Genomic DNA, 21,223 nt, shown 5'->3' on the forward strand with positions numbered 1-21,223 from the left:
CTTCTTCTTCTTCTTCTTCTTCTTCTTCTTCTTCTTCTTCTTCTTCTTCTTCTTCTTCCTGTGCATTTATTGCTATGAACTTCCCCCTTAGAAAAGCCTTCATTGTATCCCATATGTTTAAGTATATGTTGTATTCATTTTCACTCAACTCTTAAAAGTCTTTAATTTTTTTTCTTTATTTTTGCTTTGACTCAGTTTTCATTCAGTAGTGAATTCTATGAATTTGCTAGCTTTCTACTGTTGCTGATATCTAGCTTTATCCTCAGGTGGTGAACTAGGATTCTGTATGCTATTTCAATTTGTTTTGTATCTGTTGAGAATTGTGTTGTGTTCAAGACTGTGGTTTACTTTGGAGAAAATGCATAAGGTACTTAGAAGAAAGTATATCCTTATGTGTTTTCGTGCAGTTTTCTATAAATATCTGTTGGGTTCTTTAGCTTATGATGTCAGCTCAGTTTTTGTCTTGATAGCTTGTCTATTGTTGAGAGTAGGGTTGTGATGCTTTATATATACTTGACCCAGGGAGTGGCACTATTAGGAGGTGTAACCTTGTTGGAATAGATGTGTCACTGTGGGCGTGGGCTTTGAGACCCTCATCCCAGCTGCCTGGAAGTCAGTCTTCTGCTAGCTTGGAACAAGAGGTGGAACTCTCAGCTCCTCCAGCTCCACATCTTCCTGAACTCTACCGTGCTCCTTCCTGGATGATAATGGCCTGAACCTCTGACCTGTAAGCCAGCCCCAATTAAATGCTGTCCTTATAAGAATTGTCTTGGTCATGGTATCTGTTCACAGTAGTAAAACCCTAACTAAGACAAGGGTATATTAGTGTGTAAGGGTCGATGTGTGATTTAAGCTGAAGTAGTGGTTTAAAAAGAACTTTTGTGACCTTGTTTGGCACACAGATGTTAAGAATTTCAATGGCCTTTTGATTTTGATGAATATGTAGTGTACTTTCCTATCTTGACTAATCTTGCTTTAAAGTATATTTTTTTTGTCAGATTTTTAAAATGGCTACATCAGCTTGTTTCTTTGATCCATTTGCTTGGAATATTTTTTCTACCCTTTTACCCTGAGGTGATGTCAATCCTTGATGTTAAGGTGCGTTTCTTGGATGCAGCAGAAGAATGGATTCTGCTTTTGTATCTTCTCCATTAGTCTCGGTCAGTTCTTCAACTGAGATATTGAGAGATATCAATGAACAGTGTTTGTTGATTCCTGTTATTTTGTTTTTGTGGTGTGTGTGTGTGTGTGTGTGTGTGTGTGTGTGTGTATGTATGCATGTATGTGTGTATCTGTATTCGTTTCCCCTTTTTTGATTTTCTAGACTGTAATTATTCATTCTTTGTGTTTTCTTGGGTGTGGTTAATATCTTTAGGCTCGAATTTTCCTTCTACTGCCTTCTGTAGGACTGGGTTTGTATGTAGAGAGTGCTTAAATTTGTTTTTACCATGGAATGTCTTATTCTCTCCATTTATAGCAACTGAAAATTTTGCTGAAGATTCTTAGAGTCTATAGAACTTCTTTCTAGACACTTCTGGCTTTTACAGTCTCTACTGAGAAGTCAGATATTACTCTAATTTGCATGCCTTAATATGATGCTTGGTCTTTTTCCCTTGAAGCCTTTAATATTCTTTCTTTGTTTTGTATGTTTAATATTTTGATTATTTTGTGCCAAAGGGACTTTCTTTTCTATTCCAGTATATTCTTCTTGTACCTTGATAGGCATCTGTCTTTAGGTTAGGGACATTTTCTTCTATAATTTTTGTTCAAAATATTTTCTGCTCCTTTGACCTGGGTTTCTTCTTCCTTCTTCCCCTATTCCTATTATTCTTAGATTTGATCTTTTCATAGTGTCCCAGATTTCCTGGATGTTCTGTTCCAGATTTTTTTTTTTTAGATTTAACATTTTCTTTGACTGAATTATCCATTTCTTGTATTGTATCTTCAATTTCTAAGATTCTGTCTGCCTCTTTTATTATCTTGGTGAAGTTTGGCTCTGAGGCAATAAACCTCCTGGTTAAGTGGCTAAAATTTCAGTTCTAGATTTGCTCAGTTTGAGTTTTTTTTTTTAATTGATTCTATTTCCACTTTCTTGAATGGTTTTATTAACTGTCTTCCATTATTTGTGTTTTCATAGATTTCTTTAAGGGATTTATCTATTTTCTTTTTAAGAACCTCTATCAATGCCCATACAGGTTCTTTAAAAGTCTTTGTCTTGTGCTTCAGCTATGTTGCAATACTCAAGGTTGCTGGGCTTTATTGGAAACATTGTCCTGACTCTTATCAATTATGTTTTTACTCTGGCATCTAGGCATTGGGATTTGGGGATATTGTAATTCTAGGAGCTGATATCTCATCTTGTTTTGTTGTTTTGATCTTTGGTTTCTGTTATCCTATCTGGTTCCTAGGAGAGTGTGTACTTACTGCCTGGTAGGAAATTCCAGGGTCTTCAGAGGAGGTGCTATCATTTGGAGTTCTTGGTAAAATGTATTTCTAGGAATCAGGATTGGACCCTTATAGAAGGGAACAGGCTGGGGTTGTGCCTGAGGGGCTCCACAGGAGGGAGGAAAGCAAGAAAATCTACCAGATTCTGTTTGGTTCCATGGGAATGGGGGAGGGCAAAGAGTGAGGAGGTGCCATATCAGGTGCTGAGGATGAGACTCGGCATTGGTTGCAGAGGGGAGGAGGGAGAGTGAAGAACTCAAGCCTGCCCACCTGATTGCATGACCTACGTGCTTCTCTCTTAGGTTTGGCAGGCAGGACCCCAGACCATGCCTGCTTGTGTTAGGGGCCGAGATAACTGGACCAGTGGAGAAAAAAGTTAGTGGAGAAGATTTTCATGATCTATTGGAGATCAGGGTGGAGTGGAGGGGAGGCTGCAGCAGGAGGTTTGCTGTAGAGACGGAGTGAAACTGGGGAGCTGGGATTGAAGGGGAGGAGAGGAGAGGAGGAGGAGGAGGAGGAAGAGGAGGCCTGCAGGTTCCCAAGGAATACCTGATAGAGTTGGGATAAAGCATTAGGTGGGAGGCAGTTTGGAGGGGAAGGTACATGTGATATACTGGACATAGGGTGGGAGGGTTGGGGGGGGAGGGAGGCTGCAGCAGGCTGTCTGCAGCAAAACTATAGATGAGACAGGAGAATTGGATTTGAAGGAGTGGAGGCAGAGTGAAGATGAGCAGTTCCATGTTTTCAAATCCTTCCTAACTCCAATCTCTCTGAATTTGATTTTCGTTGGATATCAGGACAGTGCAGATGTAATTAATAAAGATGAGGTTGTACTGGAGAATGTGGGCTACTGTCATATGGAGTCTTGGTACTTCTCTAAGAGAAGAAATAGGCTGTAGTACCTGGTGGTGGCATAGTCCTACTTACATGACTGAGTCTAGGTCCAGCCTGGGCTACCTAGTGAGGTTGTCTTTTAAAAAGAGACCGCAGACAAAGGTTTAGATTTTATGATTGAAAAGGAAAGGAAAAGTGAAATTAATGAAATACGTTTTAATAATTGTACAAAAATCTTACTCACCGGCTATTAGTAATATTAGCAAACTGTATACGATCTGAAGTGTTTCTTTATATCAACAATAATAAACCTGAACATAAAATGGAAGCTAGAGAACGTCCTAGTCACAGTAAGTCACATTTAAGATCTACTTAAACAGGGGGCACGTAAGAACTTCTGTACCTGGTCCTGAGGATGGAGCCTGGGTCCTCACACATGTCAAGCTGTATCCCTTATCTACGCTAGAGCTTTACAGAGGGCACCCAACAGCTTTAGGAAGGAAATAGACAGAGAGTTGAAAATGTGAATATGATACTGCTATCATGAGTAGAATTCGAAAACTATAGTGGTGTCAACCTAATAAAATGTGTAAGTTAATTCAGATTCAAACAAGTTCAAGATGATTTGGTGCTAGTTAACACACATTTTCCAATCAGTGGCCAATGTTAAGGTCCATGGATAGTTAAATTAACTTTTAAAGAGAACAGCAAATGGGGGGATTCTTGAGTAGACACGAAGGGTCTCTATGGAGCCCTGAAGACTCAGCCCAGGCTGTCACAGCACATCTCATCTATAGCAACACAGGGGGAGGAGTTTTGAGAGAGAATCCACGTTCACTAAGGGGCTCAATAACTGACAGCAGTGGCAAGACTCATTAGTGGGTACAGACAGATCTTAAGGAGTGGATACTGGGGAAAAAGAGTGGAGCAAGAATGCTACCTCAGACTATGTGCCTGAGTGTCTGCATATGCATCACCGGTTTTCAATGCTCAAAGAAGCTGGAAGAGGCTGGAATATAAAAATCTGTAGAAAGGAGAAGAAACAGGAAGCATGGAATGATGAAGCAAAGAACACACCTCAGGAGTTACATAGATAAAGCAGATTTGGTGATGGAAGCTAGAAAGAAACAGTGAAGAAGAAAGAGAGAAAACATGGTAATATATTTAAAGCAAAAATTAAAAGAAAGGAAATTATCCAACAAGCGTGGTGACTGGCCAGCTGTGTTTAGGGAAGGTAAGGACTCCAGGAGCTCCTGCACTTTGCCAAGCTTGCTCGCCTGTCCAGGATCTGGAAGTTGGCTTGACTTAAGATGAAAACGGGTTCTGTTTAAGAATAGTCCACAAGATGGCGCTGTGAGCCAGTAAGAATAGTCACCCATTCCGGGAGCCCACCAGTGTTTACCTTTTCAAGGCTTTCTTTATTCTTTGCTAATATACTGCAGCCGGATCGCAGGCAATGTTTGTCTATTAAAAATGTTGGCATTTGGAAATAACATTCCCAATCTTCATGATTCCTGCTTACTTTTTGTATAAGCCTCAGGAAACGTTGGAAAAACCTTCCTTCTAATCCCCGTTCTAACAGAGGAAGCCAGCTCTAATTCCTAATTTACTAAAAGCACTCATAAAACTGTGTAGAGTCACTGCTGGCATTTGCTAGTCCTTGTGGACTTCGAGGTGGGAAAAGATAGGGGGAAATAAAGAGAAGGAGAGGAGAAGGGTCTAAGATTGGTCAGGAAAGCAAAGAATACAAGCTTTAGCCACGATCACGGAACACAGGAACGAAGGAGTGGGAATAGCCGTGTAGGGACTGTTTTGCTTGCAGGGTAAAAAAAAAAAATCTTGTTACCCGGAAGTCTGTATTCACTGAGCTTTTCACAGAAACCTGCACTATCTACTGTTGTCATGCATGAAGAACAGCAGATGGTTTAAAGGAGTCATCAAAACCGATGATTGAAAGCGCCAATTTTGATCACAAGAAGTCAGATACGGTTTACAGGGCGTTTGGTACCTAAGATGCTCTACTTTCTCCCTCATCTCTTTTGATTTCCTGAAGTCTCCCGTGTTCAGTGGTGTAAGCAACCCCACAACACACCAGGACAGAGAGACACAGACAGGCTCAGAGAAACGTTGAAGGCTACAAAGCAAGTCACGGGTGAAATGGCACGTGACTAGGGTTTTATCTGCAGAATGGGGTCAAGACACCCACCACGGTAGAGGCATACTAAACGTTACCACACAGCCAACTCAGAGTCAGCAAGTGCTGGCAAGCCTAATTATTTGGTCAAAGTGGGTTACAGTACCTTCTTCAAATAATGTATATGTTGAGTTTTTTTTTTGCAACAACAAAAAGTTAATTTTTAATGTAACCGATAGCAATCTGCTAAATTACTTTCCTGATTTCGACAAATGTCCATTGTCTTTGTTGGGAAAACACTTGGATGAGCACAGCATAGCTTCAGTGCCAGCAGAAAGCACAACATGGCTGGGGAAATGATGGAGAGTCTTAGAGACCCACCTTGGGTTCATACAGCCAGGGAAAATGGGTACCCTTGGTTGATAATCCTTGTCAGGGAAGATACAGTTATCTGAGGAGAAAACCAGAGTGTTATTTTAGAATTTTATTGCCAGCCCGAAAAAGATCCAGATGCTCATTCATAAGTTGTGTCTAGGGAAGAGGAAGTTCCTAGGATGAAGGAAACCTGGAGTAGCACTTAAGGTGATGCAGACAATCTTTGTGGGTTCAAGATACCATGTTCCAGACACTGTAACATTTCTTCATCTGTCTCTCCTTAGAGCCATAGCTTGCTAGATTCTTGCCTTCTCTTTTAAAAATATCATGATCATCATCATTATTGTATTGATGTGACCAATTGGCTGTGACCAACACTTAGGAGAACTATTTAAAAGGAGAAAAGATTCTTGTCTCAAAGTTTCCGAGAGCTCACTCCATGGTGAGCTGGCTCCATTGGATTGGGCTGTGATGGTAAAGAGAATCGTGGTAGAAGAGTATGGAGAAGCAGAGCTGTTCAGCTTGTGGTGGTCAGAAAGGGGAGAGGAAAGGGGGTGGGGTGGGAGAGGGAGAGACAGAGAGATAAAACAGAAAGGTGCTAGCAGGCTTCTTCTACCTCATTCTTTTTGTCTGCGCTGGTGATCAAACCCAAGATCTCACGTACCACAGGCAGGTATTTTATCACTGAGCCCCAGCCCTTCTTCCTCTTTCATTCCATTTATGCCTTCAGCCCAGTGGATGGTGCTATCAACATTCAGGGATGATACGCCTTCCTTGGCTAATCATCTTTGGAAATGTCCTTATCCCACTCCACCCCTCCTTATCAACAGCAGAGAGATGTTTTCTACTGTGCTTCTCAAAAAAAAAAAATCACATTGAAGATCAAGGTTAACCATCACCTCTTTGAAGCAAGTGAATGAACCACTATCTAAGGTAAGATGGCAGCTCACTGAGGCATGCTGGACAGAATGTCAGGACAGAATAGAAATTCCTTCCAAGAACCACCAGAAAACAACAGTGCTTGGAAGATTGATGTATAGGTATAGGTATAGGTATAGGTATAGGTATAGGTATAGGTATAGGTATAGGTATAGGTATAGGTATGTGTGCATGAGTGTACGTGCATGCATGCACGTGTGTGTGTGTGTGTGTGTGTGTGTGTGTGTGTGTGTGTGTGTGTATTAGAACAAGAGAGTTAATCTCAGATAGAAGCATTTTGGGAAAAATGGCAGTTGCAGGTGACTCCACCGAGTAATGTCTGGAACTTAGTCACATGCCCAACAGTATGTGCGTCTCTCATCTGATGACCTTCCTGCTATGCGTTTCAGGATTTGTAAAAGTGTACAGGTCATTTCACGGCTGTCATTTGACCTTGAGCTGGCTTGTTCTAGGAGGGCGTCTCTATCTAGTGCCTTGTTGCAGTTTTCCAAGGACCAAGCCAGTTTCCATGTGCCTGAACTATTTCTTTCTCTTCTTCTTTTTCTTAGATATCAGCTCATAGCATATTCCTTGGGACTCCAGCACAACATAGTGCCTTTGTCGCGGCACAAAGGTTGGGTCCTCCTCCCCTCCTCCCTGCTTCTTGCCCTTCCTGCTCAGTCTCTGAAACTGCCTCCAAGAAATTGGCTACAGGACCCAGCCATCATGTCTGGGCTATTTATCAGTGAGAAGGAGAGGGCAGCTAATCAAACAGCTAAGAAAAGTTGGGAGATTCCTCATGCCTACAAAACGTCCTTTAGTACTAGCACCAGCTTGGGAAGTCTTGGAGCCTTAGATTCCGTTCAGTAATCAAAGCCTCCTCAGTGCCCCTGAAGGGCCCCAGCACATCGCCCCACACACCTTCCTGGAAAGGAAAAACCAGCCCTGCAGGCAGACTCAGTCTCCCCTCCTTGCCCCCTGCCCAACCCCCGCTCAGCCCCCGCCCTGCCCTCTTCAACCCCATCATGTTTCCTTCGATCACAAGTTTCTCTCCAAGATGCCAGGGAAGCAAGGCCACACAGCAGCCACAGGTTATCTTATCTTCTGGGAGAATAAATGAAAACCTGTTTTTAGCCAGCTGCTTTCCAAGAAGGCGGAGTCGTCCTAAGCACTGACCGACTTGTGGAGGCATCCTGACTCTGATAACTCCAGAGTATCGCCAGGGCACCTCCTCCACTGTGCAATCCTTGTTGGACTATACATTGTCTTTACAAGGCACAAATAGTTGAACTGCATAATGTAACCCGATGTTCTGACAACCTCACTTATACTCAGGCTAAATTGAAAGGTCACCACGCAGAGAAATAATGGCGAGGGAATGAAAGGGCCTTAAACATGGATCTCACAGACATTTCCTCATTTTAAGAGTTTTATACCATAAAATAGAGGCACAATTGCATGTGATCCTTAAAAAAAATATTTATAACCAGAGAACCCATTTCTTGGGACTACAGCAGCTTTTGATAAAATGCCATAATCGGCAGCCTTAGTGTGAAGTGGCCGGGGTGTGCCTCGGATGGTTTCTACAGTACTGGGAATGTTCATGCTTTTCTTCAGAGTTTATCTGCATCTACTATGTATACGAATAGGTTTTCAGGACTATGACCAAATGGTATAAGGGAGAGATAATTCCTATTTATCTAAGATTACAGTTTAGTAGGGAAGAAAGACATGGAAACAAGCCAAGAACATTGAAAGGGTATGAGCTGACACAGCAAACAGATCTGTGAGTGTGCACACAGAGGGGGAGCCTGCAGTAATCCTGAAGGATGGACGGCACTTCCCTCAAAGAAGAAATTCTTCTGCTGAGTATTAATAATTGGTCAGCATGAAGAAAGCATGTTCAGAGAGAAGTATGACACAAAGAAGAAAAATGCACCCAAAGGTTGTGCGGGCTAGAGGGAATATCATAGCTGGCCCTAGAGACAGTCTAAACCAGGGTGGAGTCACAGTTTCAAGAATTAGATTGGGGATGCTGCACTAAGGGAGGGATTCGGGGATGTGGGGGTGGTGGTGGGTTAAACTACTGAACAAACAAAACCCAAACCAAATCAAAACCCCCCAAACCCAAAAACCCCCAAACAGCGCGTATAGCATCCTAGCCCGGAGACCAGCTATGTGCTGAAAAGCCTAGTGTTCCTTGGAGCATAAGAGAACGCCCTTTCCCACTGATGCTGTTTTACCAACACACCAATAAGTCTAACACACAGTGGCTCAGCATGAACAAGCACAGAAGGCGCTGGAGGCAGGGAGGCTTCAGCATCTTCAGTTACTCCAGTCTGAGGGATGATGAAGGCATGAGTTCATGTGCTGGAAAAAAACACAAAAGGAAAGAGAAGAGATACTCTAGAAAAATATTTAAATAATGAGGGCCCAAAACTTCCCCAAGCTAATAGAGACATCAGATTAGAGCTCCAAAACTCAGAGATTATCTTTGAGTGAATATACCTTCTCAGACTCAGGAAAGTAAGATGTAGAGAAGAATCCTGGGAGACACACTAGCATGGGAATATCAGATGGTAACCACCAATAAGTACTATTTTCTATCAATTAAAATGAATACACACACATACACACACACACACACACACACACACACACACACACACGTAACCTACAAGAGGAAAAGCGTAAGAATCACCCCAGATTCCTCCTCACACTAGGGATATGCAAGGATGGAGAGAACAGGGAAATGGGGTCGAGAGAAATATCTGTTGGGTGTTTATGAGGATTGCACTGAATCTGCAGATAGATACTTTGTGTAAGATCTGAGTCATTTTTACAGTATTACTTTAGTCAATCTATGACTTGTGAAGTTTTTGGATTGTCTACTGTCTTTTTCAGTTTCTTCTCTTGCGTCTCAAAGTTGATACTTCAGTGTGTTTTTTCATTCCCTTGGTCAGGCTTATTTATAAGTACTTTGAGTTTTAAAGCATAGAGTCATACACCATCAGCAAGTACCTGTTAATTTGAGTTTTTTCTTTCTTATGTGTGTCCCCTCCCTTTTTCTTTTTCTTGCCTTATTGCTGTAGCTAAGAATTTGAGGACAGTATTGGGTGGGAGTGCAGACACTGGCCACCCATGTCTCATCTCTGACTTATGAGCTGATTTATACTGGCCGATTTATATATGTTGAGCCAGCCTTGTATCACTGGAATGAAACCAAGTTGGTTGGTGTGGGTGTTCTGGAATTGGGTTGGCAAGAATTTTATTGCGAGCTTTTTTTGTCTGTGTCCATTAGGGAAATTGGTCTATACTGTTTTTCTTTGTTGGATCCTTCTCTGATTTTGGTATCAGGAATTTGCTGGTTCATAGCATGGAGATATTGTTAGCCTGCTTTAAGGGTTTCATATAATTCATCAGTAGATTCATCCAGCCTGGTTGTTAAATTGGAAGCTGCTTTATTATTGTTGTTGTTGTTGTTATTATTATTATTATTATTCCAATCTCATTGATTGTTATCTTTCTATTGTTTATATATTTCAGATTTAATTCTTTTAGGCTATACATGTCTAGGAATTTATTAATTTCTTTTAGATTTCTCAGTTACTTAAAATGTAAGTTCTCAAAATACTCTTAAATGATTCTGTGTAATTTATTAAAATCCATAGTAACATTTTAATCCCTGATTTTGTTAATTTGGATCCTTTTTAAAAATTTAGTTTGCCTTGTTGTTTGGCACTCTAATTTAAATTTCAAAGATCCAACTCTTTGCTCTGTTCTTTCAGTCTCCATTTCATTAATTTATGCCCTTATCTTTGTTATTTTTGGTCATTTTCTGGTCTTGGCTTGTTTTTGCTTTTCTAAAGTCTTCAGATAGATTTTAAGCTTTATTTGAGGTACTTATGACTTTTGAATAAGGTTTAGTTTTATTATTTTTAAGTATGCGGTGTGTATGTGTGTGCGTGTACGTGTGCATGTGCGTGTGTATGGGTGTGCGCACACACACATGTGTATATGTTTAGGTGCCCAAGACATCTAGAGCTATCAGATCCTGTAGAAGTAAAGTTACAAGTCGTTGTGAGCCACTACAGCCACCTGGGATACAAGCCTAGGAGGGCTTGTTTAGATTAGGTTTCTCTCTTTAACTGTGTGACCCCATTCCATAGGCTGAAGGCCAGGACGGAGTGGAGTGGGAGAGTCCTCTGGGCACCAGAGTGCATCCATCTCTCCAGGCTTCCCGACTGGAGCACAGTATGACCATCCTCTGCAAGCTCGGCTGCTATGATTTCCCTGCCACAATGGATGCCCAAGCAAGCCTGCTCCTCCTTGTTACTTTTGTCATAGCAACAGAAGAAGTAAGGAATGTAGAAGTCAACATCAGAAGACACATACACGTGACTGGCATATGGCCTTGACATGATGCAATGTGAAGTTTTCTTCTTTCCTCCATGATGCTGTATCTTGAGACTTAGCAAATCTTAAGTGGAGGGAATTTTCTGAATATCTTATTAGCATTCCTCAAAACTGTTGGGCTCCAATTCATTCTATGAGGCCACAATTACTCTGATACCTAAACCACACAAAGATCCAACAAAGAAAGAGAACTTCAGACCAATTTCCCTTATGAATATTGATGCAAAAATACTCAATAAAATCCTCGCAAACCGAATCCAAGAACACATCAAAATGATCATTCATCATGACCAAGTAGGCTTCATCCCAGGGATGCAGGGATGGTTTAATATAAGGAAATCCATCAATGTAATCAACTACATAAACAAACTCAAAGACAAAAACCACATGATCATTTCATTGGATGCTGAGAAAACATTTGACAAAATCCAACACCCCTTCATGATAAAAGTCTTAGAAAGATTGGGAATTCAAGGCCCATACCTAAACATGATAAAAGCAATTTACAGCAAACCAGTAGCCAACATCAAAGTAAATGGAGAGAAACTCGAAGCAATCCCACTAAAATCTGGGACTAGGCAAGGCTGCCCACTTTCTCCCTACCTATTCAATATAGTACTTGAAGTCCTAGCCAGAGCAATCCGACAACAAAAGGAGATCAAGGGGATACAAATTGGTAAGGAAGAAGTCAAATTATCATTATTTGCAGATGATATGATGGTATACATAAGTGACCCTAAAAAGTCCACCAGAGAGCTCCTAAACCTGATAAACAGCTTCAGTGCAGTAGCTGGATATAAAATTAACTCAAACAAATCAGTGGCCTTCCTCTACACGAAGGACAGATGGGATGAAAAAGAAATTAGGGAAACAACACCCTTCACAATAGTCACCTGCTTGTGGACGTTGTACATCGTGGTGCGGAGCCTAGTGCGCACCACGATGTACAACGTCCACAAGCAGACATCCTTAGCCATCAGGGAAATGCAAATCAAAACAACCCTGAGATTCCATCTCACACCAGTCAGAATGGCCAAGATTAAAGATTCAGGTGACAGCAGATGCTGGCGAGGTTGTGGAGAAATAGGAACACTCCTCCATTGCTGGTGGGATTGCAAGCTTGTTCAACCACTCTGGAAATCAGTCTGGCGGTTCCTCAGAAAATTAGACATAGTACTACCGGAGGATCCTGCTATACCTCTTCTGGGCATATACCCAGAAGATCTTCCAACTGGTAATAAGGACACTTGCTCCACTATGTTCATAGCAGCCTTATTTATAATAGCCAGAAGCTGGAAAGAACCCAGATGTCCCTCAATAGAGGAATGGATACAGAAACTGTGGTACATTTACACAATGGAGTACTACTCAGCCATTAAAAACAATGAATTTATGAAATTCTTGGGCAAATGGATGTATTTGGAGGATATCATCCTTAGTGAGGTAACCCAATCACAAAAGAAGTCACTAGATATGTACTCACTGATAAGCGGATATTAGCCCAGAAACTTGGAATATCCAAGACACATTATGGAAAACAGAAGAAAATCAAGAAGGATGACCATTTGTGGATACTTCATTCCTCCTTAGAATAAGGAACATAACTCTCATGAAAGGTTATAGGTACAGAGACAAAATTTAGATCTAAGATGAAAGGATGGACTATCCAGAGAGTACCCCATTCGGGAGTCCATCCCATCATCAGCCACCAAACCTAGATACTAATGCTCATGCCAGCAAGATACTGCTGAAGGGACCCTGATATTGTGGCCTCTTGTGAGGCTATGCCAGTGCCTGGTAAACACCGAAATGGATGCTCACAGCCAACTACTGGATGGAACACAGGGTCCCCAATGGAGGAACTAGAGAAAGTACTCAAGGACCTGAAGGGGGCTGCAACCCTGTAGGTGGAACAACAACAGGAACTAACCAGTACCCCCTGGGTTTGTGTTTCTAGCTGCATATGTAGCAGAAGATGACCTAATCGGCCATCAGTGGGAATAGAAGCTCCTTGGTCTTCCAAACTCTATATGACCTAGCACAAGGCAAGGCCTGGGCCAAGTAGTGGGAGTGGGTGGGAAGGGGAACAGAGGTGGGGGGAGGGGTATGGGAAACTTTCGGGATAGCATTTGAAATGTAAATAAAGAAAATAATAATAAAAAAAAAAAACAAAAAAAAACTGTTGGGCTCATAATAAAAAAAACAAAGTCTGAAACATCACAACCAAGGGGAATTTAGGTAGACAAGAAGACCAGATGCTGTGTCATATTCTAAGTAGGTTCATGGAAGAGAAAATAGGGTATTGCCAAAGATTAAGGAAGATAGAATAAATTTATAACATTCAATTAATAATGGCATATCAACATTGGTTCATTAATTATGACAAAATACCATACCTACATCTATATAAGATGTTAATAACAGGGAAATTACATTTGGAGCATATGGGTGAATTTTATATAATCTGTGTAAATTTCTGTAACTAACTCTTTAATTTCCTTATAACAAGCTATCACGAATATTAGTTTAAAAGTAATTCAGGAGGCGGGGGAGACAACTTGGTAAAGGGTTTGTTTTGAAACCTAACTTTAATCCCCAAAATGCACCGGAGGAAAGCTGGAGAAGGTGATGCACATTTGCAATCCCAGTCCTTGGGAGAAAGAAAGAGGGAGTCCCTTGAGCTTCTGGCTAGATAGTCAGTCTAGCTGATGAGGGGAGTTCTATGCCAGTGGGAGACCTTGTCTCGAAATGTAAGGTGAACGGAGCTTCTGAGGAATGACATACAAGATGTTCTCTGGTTTCTATATGAGTGCGTTCACAAGTGAACTCATCATAAGTGCACCCATATGAGTGGGCTTACACACACACACACACACACACACACACACACGTACACAGAGACAGAGAGATAGGGACAGACATACAGAGAGAGAGGAGAGACAGGGAGAGAGAGAAAGGAAAAGGGAGAGGGGCATGAACTAAGACAAGGCTTTAATAGGAATCACAAAGAGATGCGAAGTAAGTAGGGTAGAGCCCTCTGCTCTTCATTATGCTGTGTCTTCACCCATAAGAAGTCTAACGCATGGCAGAAGATGGCTGGGGATCAAGAAACGTATGCAACAGGCAAACTCCCCAGGAACAGTACCAAGATGGGGACAAGCACCACGAAGAAGAAGCTTTCACAGCTGAGCCATCCTAGAAGGGCATGCGAAGGCTTTACAAACAGACAGACCAGGCAGAACAAATGGACACAGCTGGGATCCTTCCGTCTTTAAAAGATTTATTATTAATTTCTCAGTAATTAATATGTATATGAATGTTTGCCTGCACATATGTATGTGCACCATGCACATGCCTTCTACCTGCATAGACCAGAAGAGTGTTTGGGGTCCCTGAAAATGCACTTACAGGTGTTTTTCAGTCTTCCTAAAAATGCTAGGATTTGAACTCAGCTCCTCAGCAAGAATAAACAAGTGCTTTTCATCAGGAGATGTCCTTTCCAGTGGTTTATTTTCTTCAAAGGTGTATGTGTGTCTATGTGAGTGTATACTGTATTTGTGTTTAGCCTGTGTGTATGCCATGTTTATGCATGTGAATGTATGCATGTATGCCTGTGTGTTTGCATGTGTGTGTTTGTGTGTGTATTGCAGACATTAGAGGGAGCTTCAGATTTCCCAGAGTAGGAGTTACAGGTGTCTGGTTGTAAGCAGACACTATATGGGTGATAGGAACTTTACAAGGGTCCTGAAAATGCAGGGAGAGCTCTTTTTTTAAAAAAAAAATTTTTTATTAGATATTTCTTCATTTACATTTCAAATGTGTTCCCAAAAGTCCCCTATACCCTCCCCCCACCCTGCTCTCCTACCCACTTGCTGTCACCTCTTGGCCCTGGCGTTCCCCTGTATGGGGCATATAAAGTTTGCAAGACCAAGGGGCCTCTCCCTCTCTTTCCAATGATGGTGGACTAGGCCATCTTCTGCTACATATGCAGCTAGAGACTCGAGCTCAGGGGGTACTGGTTAGTTCATATTGTTGTTCCACCTATAGGGTTGCAGCCCCCTTCAGCTCCTTGGGTACTTTCTCCAGCTCCTCCATTGGGGGTCCTGTGTTCCATCCAATAGCTGACTGTGTGCATCCACTTCTGTGTTTGCCAGGCACTGGCATAGCCTCACGGGAGAGCTCTTAATGAGACATCTCTCCAGCTCTTCTCCTATCTCTTAACCAGGTGAGCTAACTGGAAACCCAGTAGCTGCCTTTGGCTCCGTCTGACTATTGGATTCCTGTGCTTCCTTCATCCTCCTCCAGACCTACCTGGTAAAGACTTCGTTCCTCACTCACACTACATTCTGGTTGGCTTGTTAGCTCAGGTAGTGAAACTTAAGCTCTTTGTGTCCTGGTTTTCGCCTCTCTAAAATAGGGATACAATGAGGCACTAGCATGGGATTTTTTTTCATGACGATTAAATCTGTTACCATGAGGACAGAATTGAAGAGGGAGCCTGGCACATAACACTGTACAAGTAACAACTATTCAGACTGTGTCCAGAATTACTTACAAAATTTTAAAGGGCAAAAGCTATGCATTCTGTATGTTTGCTTTAGCATCAGTCCCTGCTGGTTTGATTGTTCCCATTGCAACCTCACTGTTATCAAGTGAGTGTTTGCTGACATCAGCTCCTCTTGTCAGCCTTGAGCATCCCATGATGGTGGATACAGGGAATATGGTGGGAGAGATATTTGAAAAACAAAATGACCACAAAGCCTATCATTAACAAAAACCATAGCTGGGGGGGTCTCATTGCCCATGTAGAGAAAGGAAAGGGGTGTTCAAGTTAACTAATACCTAGCGGAGGAGGCTGATTTATCAGCGAATGGCTCTTGGTAAGGAGGGCAGAGAAGTCATGTAGAGGAGCCACAGGAAAGACACCCATCCTGACAATGGTGTTCTGAGGCAGAATGCTGCAGAGTTTAAGAAGGTGGGTAGTGGTGATGGGCAGCCAATGTTTCTTTCCTTGACACTTGCCAGGGCTCTTCTGTGCCTCCGTCTCCTTGTCTGTAAGGATGGGATAAGAGCATTAGGTTCTTCACAGTAGGGCTGCACACCAACCCCAGTGAGTGAACCAAGTGAAAGCATTTGGAACAGCCCTGGCACACAGGGGAAATGCCTAAGATGCCAGCGACTCCTGAGAGATGAGCACTCCCATCTCCATCCTCTCCTGCAGGCCATTTCTCAAACTCCTCCAGCGTGGCAAACCAGAATGCACCCCATCTGCACTTGCAAGGAACTCTTCCCACTTCCATGTTGGCAGTGCATATATGTCTTAGCCATCTTTAGCAACAACTCTATTGTGCCACTGAGACCTGGCTCATTATAGCATCAGCAGTCCTAATGACTTGACGAGGTGCCCCACATGAGTTGCAAGATTTCCCTTCTATCTTTCCTCCACATCTTACCTCTTTGACTGCTGCTCAGAAGGAACCAAGTACTTCTTCTACCTGACAGCCCACCAGGGCGCTGCAGTCAGAACTTTCTTATTCCAGCCTGACTCTAGAACACCTGAGAGTGCATTGAGATTGGCCTAGGAGGCTGACGTCACAGATGCAAAATGGAAGGCGCACTGTTTTCTCCACATCCAAAGCGGTGGGCTCTGGAGTGTGTATGTATCTGTCCCAGCCTGAAGCAGTGTGTTCAGGTAGAAGAAACAACCCTGGAGACATGTTCTGTCTAGTTTGCTTGCTGAATGGCCTGGGCAGTGTGCAAAACTTCTCCTCTCCCTGAGGATCAGTGGAATAATTCCACAACAGAGTTACTCACATGAACTTTCAGATTTTATGCAAGGACCCACTCGCAATTACTGTTAAGAGTCTGATTCGTGTCACTGGGAAAGGCTGCTTTTGTACTAGGCTCTGTTGGCTGCTCTGCCATGGAGGAGTCTTCACGCTGGCAGCACATTTACTAAGTCAAGGTTTTAGAGCCCAAGCCCACCACTGAAATGACAAGGGTAGAGCTGGAATAATTAAGCATCTAAAAAAAATAAGAAGTTTTATTCCTAAAGTGTAGGATGGAGCTTAAAACAGACTCTACAACTTCTGACCATGGCTTGTATTTCCTTTTTTGTTGTTGTTGTTGTTGTTGTTGACCATGTCCTATGTGGAGTAAAAGGCTGGTTCCATACAAAATGGGGGTACCAGTTTCTGAGAGTTGCCTGAGATTAGCCATCTTGAATTCTGGCACCGTCTCAGCATTCCTCCCAAGTGTAGGTAACAAGTTGATGCATGACAGCTGAATCCTGAGCATCAGGTCTCCATCAGATACACAGGCTGAAAGAAAATTCTGGAAAGAAACCAAAGTTGCAGCAATGGATCGAGCTGAAGAATAAGGCCTCAGGGTGCAGCTACCCATTGCCCCCTCAGAGGGTAGGATGGACAAGATATTTCATGGAGGATTAGAATATAAATAAACCAAAATGTGTCTTGTTCTTCTTCAAAAAGATGCTCCAAAAGCTCCAGGTAGCCCTGGGAGTCATGGCACCACCTCTGGACAACAGGGCTTTGCTTTGGCCACTCTTGACTCAGTGCGAGCCTAGGGCTCTGAGGAATGAATTGATTTGGTTGAGGAGAGAAAAGTCCGAGGAAGATCGGCGAGTCTGGGAAGGCAAGTCCCAAGGTAGAAGAGCGTTGGTTGGTGAGCCTGAGCCTTGAGTATATGTGGATAGAAAAACCTACCTACTGGAAACAGTAAGGTCCTGCCACAGCTGGCTGCACAGCTGCTTTCTCTCCAGCTGCCAGTGAGTCTTTTACTTTTTGTTAATGGGTCACACTAGCTGGTCATCCTGATTGTACTGTGCATTGGAGTAGCCTTCCACGTAGTTTTCATTATATAAATATACAGACTCCCTTGAAATGCAACCTGCTTTTGATAAAGTTCAATCAACCATTCATTCTACACCCATCATATGATTACTTACTATTCCTTTTTTTCTACCAGTCATTTTTTTTAAAAATGGAACTTAACTTTTTTAGAATTGTTTTTGTGATGTTAAAATGTTTGACTTCCTGGGTATTTCTCCAAAGGAAAAGGTTTAATGTGTATTTGTGTGCTTTTTTTCCCCAGTAACCTTTACCCTATACATAAATCATTTGATCGTCCTCCTTATTGAATTCATTGCACAGCCTTTAAACATCTATGGAAGTTTCATGTTAGATACGTGGGAGCTTATGAAAGATGTCATGGTACAGGTAAAATGGCTAATTTATGTTTATGGAGGCCACCTTTAATCTTGCTAGTGAAGCCAGGTGGGCTTGCAAAATGCGTTCAGCTTTCCTTTGCCTCAGTCTTCACATCGGCATAAGGGGATAGTTAGGTTGGCTAGACAGTAGTAACATTTCTTACAGTGAAATCGAAACTCTTCTTCAGTCTTTGGCCACTTCATTGAATCCATTCATGTGAAGGATTTGCCCTCACAGTCCTTTCTCCTGTATTGTCTCACCTATGCTTTACAATTCTGGCTCATTTTCAAGTCTATGGCTTAAATGCTACCTCCCCAGAGAGGCCTTTCTACATCATCTGTCTGAGTTGCCTTGCCTTCCTGATTAACTCGCATATTTACTCCCTATCTCTCCATCAGTGTCTTAGTCATTGCCAGGGCTCACAAACCTAAGGGATGCTTGCTTCTGTATGTACTAAGGTAATACTTAAAACATCTTAAAGCCCTATAGGAGGAACAGCAATAGGAACTAACCAGTACCCCCAGAGCTCACGTCTCTAGCTGCATATGTAGCAGAAGATGGCCTAGTCAGCCATCAATGGAAGGAGAGGCCCTTGGTCTTGCGAAGATTCTGTGCCCAGGTATAGGGGAATGCCAGGGCCAGGAAGTGGGAGTGGGTGGTTTGGGGAGCAGTGGGAGGAGGAAGGGTATAGGGGACTTTTGGAGAGGAAACTAGGAAAGGCAATAGCATTTTAAATGTAAATGAAGAAAATAGCTAATAAAAAATTAAAGATTCTCTTAAAAAAACAAAACAAACTTTATTTTTGTTTTGAGTGCATGGGTGTTTTGCCTGCACAGATGTCTATCCATAGTCTGATTCAGTACCCGTGGAGGCCAGAAGAGGGGATCTGACCCCCTAGATCTAGGGTTACAGACAGTTGTGAGCCACCATGTAGGTGCTGGGAATCAAATGAGGTGTACTGGAAGAGCAGCTGGTGGCTCTTACCTGCTGAGGCGTCTCACCACCAAAAGTGAATATTGTTTTCATCACGCAAAATTAACCTGGTACCCATGCATACTTGGATATGGTAGGGCTTAGTGTCTTAATCACACAGACTTTAGAAACATGAGAGTTGACTGGAGTGATGCGGTGGTCTTTGCTTCTTATTAATCTGACATAGTCTTCCTGGCTTAGGCCAGGTGGGAAGGCTTGGGACCCAGGAGAAGGGTTGACTATGGTGTGTGGGCAGCTCACTCGGCTGCCTTTGAGCTGTTGGAAAGCAGTTGGTATGTGGGGCTCAGGGGTCATATTTGAAGGGGCAGTCACTGGAAGAGTTCAAGAGCTCCTTACGGCAAATGATCAGTAGGGTTGACTTACAGCTCATTCCATCAGGGCATGGGGAGAAGAAAGTAGAATTATGCAAGGGAAAGTCTATGGCAATAAGGAAAAATTTTTCCTATCTTAGAAATTATCTATGCATTGCAAAGTCCACCAGTCCATATTGCAAAGTGTCTTAGCCAATCAGCGAGCATTTCCCACATATTCCCTAGGTTGCCTGCAGTGCAGCAGGAACGTTTCTGGTCACAACTTCCTTAAAGCACTCAGGGATGCTCTCCATAAACAGATTTTAGAATGACACACTACAGTCATAAGCCACGGTGGTTTTTTAAAAAGCACAAGCATTGGATTTACCCAAATTATCTGCCATTCTCAATAAACACCTCAGAGTTGTCATTATACATCTTGCTTTTCAAATCATACCCTCTGGAAGTTATTAACCTTTTTAATTGTTGGATCCTGAAATGTAAGCCACATGGTTTAACCATCATGCAAATTTTATGAAATAATGGTTAAAAACATTAGTATCCCCTTTTCAGAGTTTTAAAAGATAAGTATAAGGTACAATCAGTGGTAAAGAAGATTATGTGCCAACATTAGGAAAAGCATTAAACTCTACTTGAGAGCAAGTCATTTTCTCAAGGCAAATTTTTATTTTTGATGGACAGAAAAACTAACGCATAATTGAGTGGTTTTTGTTTGTACTACATGGTCTGTAGAAATAAAGGGTCTTTCCTGGTAAAATCCTGAGCTCTAACCAGTGTTTACCCAGAGTTTGGCAGTGTTAGCAATAGTTTACTTACCTCTGTGACCTTTGTACAGAGATAAAGTGCAAAGGACGTCGCTAAGCAACGCCAGAACCACACAATATTTTTTTTTGTTGGGGTAATCTAGAACTTCGTGTGTTCCAGGCAAGCACAGAACACACCGATAAAGAAGCATTTACAACTCACATTGTCAACAAATGGCTCATTAAAAAAGTGATGTCTAATGTAATATATAATATCAATTAATAAAAATATAACTTTTTATGATATAATATGCCCATACATGGCCATCACAAGTGGTGGGGGCACCAGTCTATTTTGTACAAGTTCACAGTTTAATGAGGAAGTTAGGTATCCTTATCAGCTAAATTTCTTACTTCATTTTCATCTCTCAAAGAACAAGATTATTTACCAGTGCTCCACTTAAAATGGAATGTATTACTTATTTCATTAATTTGAACGTGTGTAAGAAACGTACCCGCGTGCTATCCCTTTGATGAATTTGACCTATAATTTGATTATATAAGAAAACATCTCCACAGGGGCTCCCTGAAGAAGCAGGAAGGATCATGGGAGAGGAGGAACACAAATAGCTAATGGTGAAACTCTCTGCAGGGACGGGGGCGGTGGGAGATGTTATTAATAAAAAAAAATTAGAAGAGGGAAGAGTTTCATCTAAAATGAGAAAAGAGAGAAAAACAGCTGCATTTATATACGATGGTACGATTTACTTCCATTTATGGGAATAATGGGAAAAAATAACTTGAACATTGGGGTTAAAATTGGGT

The 21,223-nt window shown here is 42.0% G+C and overlaps 1 pseudogene; it reads right to left on the bottom strand.

The window, feature by feature from the left end:
- LOC110330292 overlaps positions 1-19,377 on the bottom strand; it is a 65,660-nt pseudogene extending 46,283 nt beyond the window's left edge.
- Between the last annotated feature and the right edge of the window lie 1,846 nt (positions 19,378-21,223).

This window comes from Mus pahari, chromosome 13 (genome assembly GCF_900095145.1).
Source record: "Mus pahari chromosome 13, PAHARI_EIJ_v1.1, whole genome shotgun sequence".
Lineage (NCBI taxonomy): Eukaryota > Metazoa > Chordata > Mammalia > Rodentia > Muridae > Mus > Mus pahari.